The following is a 4,652-nucleotide window of genomic DNA, read 5'->3' on the forward strand; positions in this document are numbered from 1 at the left end:
AACATTTCACAGCAAATTCGTCTCCAAAAAGTCAGAAAAGCATTAGGATTAGTCCAGAACCTCTACAAAAAAAAAAAAAATCCGTATCAAGACAAACAAGACATTTGGCGCTGCAACACAGTGTAAGACCAAAATTCTTCTAAGCATGCGAAACAGTGACTCTCAACAGAAAACACTTGAAGAAACAAACTAGAAGAGAGAAAGATAATTAGAAAAATTCGGGAAGGAAGACACCCAAGACGGTTACAGACTACTATCAATCGAAACAAGAGAGGAGTTTCCAAATATTGAAGCCGACATTGAAAAAAAGCAAGTGAAAATATTTGGTCATTTCAACAGACTACCAGAAAAGCGAATGACATAAAGGATAATAGATTACGTAACATCATTTAAGAAATCAACACCTTGGCTGAAATAAGTTCGAAACGACCTCAACAACGAAAACATAAGACCAACCGACATTTTAGAAAGAGACGCCGTCAGATGCAAAGTACACAAATGAGAAGCTACACCAGAGCAACCAAATTAGACAAAAGTGGTTGGAAGAAAGTAAATAAGTCTCCTCGCAATGAGCGAAAGTATTTTGGAACAACACGAACCTAAAGAAATGTTGATTGATTTATTTGCTTAACATTTTCCATTTATTAGGAGAACTGGCTAATAACAATAATAATAATAATGACAATAATAACAATAATGTTTGTGGCAGATATAAAATGACTATACTCCATGTGATCAAAAGTATCCGGACACCTGGCTGAAAATCGGTAATGCTGGAATTCAATATGGTGTTCGCCCACCCTCAGCCCTGATGACGGCTCCCACTCTCGCAGGCATACGTTCGATCAGGTGCTGGATGGATTCTTGAGAACGGCAGCCCATTCTTCACGGAGGGCTGCACGGAGGTATCGATGTCTGCCGGTGAGGCCTGGCACGAAGTCGGCTTTCCAAAACATCCCAAAGGTGTTCTGTAGGATTCAAGTTAGGACTCTGTGCAGGCCAGTCCATTACAGGGATATTATTGTCGTGTAACCACTCTGTCACAGGCCGTGCGTTATGAACAGGAGATCGATCGTGTTCAAAAGCTGCAATCGCCATCCCCGAATTGCTTTTCAACAGTAGGAAGCAAGAAGGTGCTTAAAACATCAATGTAGGCAGGCCTGTGCTGTTACAGTGGAACGCAAAACAACAAGGGGTGCAAGTCCCCTCTATGAAAAACACGACCACATCGCGACACCACCACCTCCGAACTTTACTCTTGGCACTACACAAGCTGGCAGATGACGTTGGCCGGGCATTTGCTATACCCACACCCTGACATCGGATCGCCACATTGTGTACCGTGATTCGTCACTCCACGCAACGTTTCTCCACTGTTCCATCGTCCAATGTTTATGCTCCTTACACTAAGCAAGGCGTCGTTTGGCATTTACCGGCAGTAAATGCCAAACGAGCAGCTGCGCGACCGTGAAACCCATGTTTTCTCACCTCCCACCTGACTGTCATAGTACGTGCAGTGGATCCTGATGCAGTTTGGAATTCTTGTTTGATGCTCTGGATAGATGTTGCCTATTACGCTTTACGACCCTCTTCAACTGTCGGCGTTCTCTGTCAGGTAACAGACGAGGTCGGCCTGTACGCTTTTGTGCTGTACGTGTACCTTCACGTTTCCACTTCACTATCACATAGGAGACAGTGGACCTAGGTATGTCTAGGAGTGTTAAAATTTTGCGTACAGACGTATGACACAAGTGACACCCAATCACCTGACCACGTTGGAAATCCGTGAGTTCCGCGGAGCGCCCCATTCTGCTCTCTCACGATGTCTAATGACTACTGAGGTCGCTGACATGGAGTACCTGATAGTAGGTGGTAGGGCAATGCAGCTAATATGAAAAAGTATGTTTTTGGAGATGTCTGGATAATTCTCATCACATAGTGTATATAGTTCGGGAGAATGGAATTTAAGGATGCTGCACCAACTAAGAATACTGGGAAAAGAGGAAGATCTGGTTTGAAAGAAGGATGTACAAGGGTCACGTGTAGCTACAAGGATGATGGTATCCATTATTGTTTCAGGAGATGTGTCATTAACTCTAGTCTGAAGCTGGTGATGTTAGTGGGTACACCAGTGTAATGCAGAAAGCTATTGCAAAGTTGGATTCCTGCTAATGACAAAGACTTCGAGAAAGTGGCTGAATTATTGAGTTGGACGAAAGGAGTTTGATCTGATGGGAACAAATGTTTCTACCATGTTGTTCAGATCGAACTGTTAAGGTCGAGGAGAGGTTTGAGAGACAGTGTTCGCTGATAATACAGTAGAGAAGACAGAGGGTATGAAAATCTCTGCGCTTGTCTGCTCGTGGCCAGGATGTCTGTACCTATGGTGGCGAAATATTAGCAATAGTCGAACATCGTAGAAATATAACGAACACAGGCTTTCATAGCCAGTTCCAGGCGCCAACAGATTTCCTGACATAGGCCTTGGAAAATACCGTTGCTGTCAACAATAACTGGGAGTATAAATGTTTTTTTTTTTTCAGTTAAAGAGTTCATATTGAAACGTCCCCTTAGAACAAATTACACAAGACTGTGCTTAAACTGACACCAATGTTTTTAGCGCAACGCAATCTGACTATCAAAGATCCCTGCAAAAGAATGGCCCTGAGTAACTTTAACCTATACCTATCACAAATCACTTACCTCACAAAAATCTTCGTTATTCGAACTACTGCAATACAGCGAGCGCCACTATTGCCACTACAATGGCAGACAACAATGCAAACTAGCCACAGACTGCACACAGCACAGCCAGTGATTTTCATACAGAGCGCTACGTAACGTTGCCAATAAGAAAATATAAACAGCTTACTTACAATATTTTTTGTGACCGGCCAGGATAGCCGAGAGCGCTAACGCGCTGCTTCCTGGACTCGGGTAGGCGCACCGGACCCGGATGGAATCCGCCCAGAAGATTAATGACGACGGCCGGTGTGGCGGCCATCTTGGATGTGGTTTCTAGGCGGTTTTCCACATCCAACTAGGTGAGTACCGGGCTGGTCCCCACGTCCCGCCTCAGTTACACGACTCACAGGCATTTGAACCACATTCACACTATTTCACGATTTACACTAGACACAGACAACTGGGGTACACTAATTCCGTCCTGGGGGGTACGGGATGGCGGCAGGAAGGGCATCCGAGCATCTCTTAAGATTAACTTGCCAAATCCGGTTAACCATGAACGACCCTGCGTAACTGCGGGACATGGCGCAAGCGATAGATAGATAGATAGTTTATATTTTTTGTAGGGTATGTAGAGGTGCTGACGTCTTCATGATCACTGCAGTTATGTTCTTTCTAGTTTAGCTTTGCATGTGTTATTACTACCACACTCTTTACTGCACAAGAGAAGTTGATATTTGTCCCATTTAGGGCTAAGGACTGTACAGATTCACTATGTTTCGGGCTAATGAGCCTATAATGACTAACCAGTACCACTTGGTTTTGGATGGTTTGACTTTTAGCCCTATATCCTGCGCCCATTGCCGTAGTGGACACAGGTCAGTATTGAGATTCTCGACAGCTGTCGAAAGAACAGATACCATCTTAGTAAATATATAGTTAAAGCTCACCGGCCACGTGACCATCTTCTTCTTCTGTGCGAATGCACAAACAGTGCCCGAACTCTTACGGGAATCGGCAAGGCGCCGCGAGTAATGAATATATTGGCGGGGGCACTACGAATGTAGTGCGGGACAATACGTTGAGAATGTAGGTTTCGCGGGAGGCGTGCCAGACATAAATCCCTGCAGTCACGCTATACTCTGTGTCCTCGGTGGCTCAGATGGATAGAGCATCTGCCATGTAAGCAGGAGATCCCGGGTTCGAGTCCCGGTCGGGGCACACATTTCCATCTGTCCCCGTGGACGTATGTCAACGCCTGTAAGCAGCTAAGGGTGTTCATTTCATTGTAATTTCATTGTAACGAGCTGCATGATCATCGATGGTATCTGTTCTTTCGGACATATCTGAAAGAACAGATACCATCTTACTATATAAACCTATTGAAATTTATCGACGAATGAAGGTTCAGTACGGTGATGGATGTTCTTCACAGCAGCAAGTCTGCGAATGGAGCAGGAAGTTCGCAAACGGAGTGACTTCAGTGGAAGCTGCTCCTCGTCCATGTCAGGCACAACGAGTTGTGACTCCACAGAACATTGCAGCAGTTGAAGCCATAGTGAACGAAAACCGCCGAGTGACACTCAATGACATTTCAGCATATTTACGTATTAGTCATGGGCCAGCACACTACATTGTGCATGATGTGCTCCAGTTTCACAAAGTGTCTGCAAGATCAGTGCCACGGCAGCTGTCTCCTGAAATAAGAGATCGACGTGTTAATGCTTGTGAAGAATTACTTCGGTGCTTTGAACGAGAAGGTGATGGCTTCCTTGCAAGAATCGTTACTGGTGTCGAAACCTGGGTTCACTTCCACCAACCAGAAACAAAGAGAGCGAGCAAGGAATGGTCCTATTCCTCACCACCAAAACCAAAGACGTTTAGAACCATCAGCAGGGAAGGCTATTCTGACTCTCCTTTGGGACGAAAAAGGCGTCATTTTGGAGCTTTATATGCGTAGAGGGACC

At 44.9% G+C, this 4,652-nt stretch overlaps 1 non-coding gene across 1 annotated transcript; it reads left to right on the top strand.

Moving 5' to 3' along the window:
- The first annotated feature begins 3,832 nt into the window (after positions 1-3,832).
- Trnat-ugu (transfer RNA threonine (anticodon UGU)) lies at positions 3,833-3,906 on the top strand. Its single transcript has one exon. It is a non-coding gene; the product is annotated as a tRNA-Thr (tRNA).
- The last annotated feature ends 746 nt before the right edge of the window (positions 3,907-4,652 follow it).

Source organism: Schistocerca cancellata, chromosome 8 (assembly GCF_023864275.1).
Source record: "Schistocerca cancellata isolate TAMUIC-IGC-003103 chromosome 8, iqSchCanc2.1, whole genome shotgun sequence".
NCBI classification, from domain to species: domain Eukaryota; kingdom Metazoa; phylum Arthropoda; class Insecta; order Orthoptera; family Acrididae; genus Schistocerca; species Schistocerca cancellata.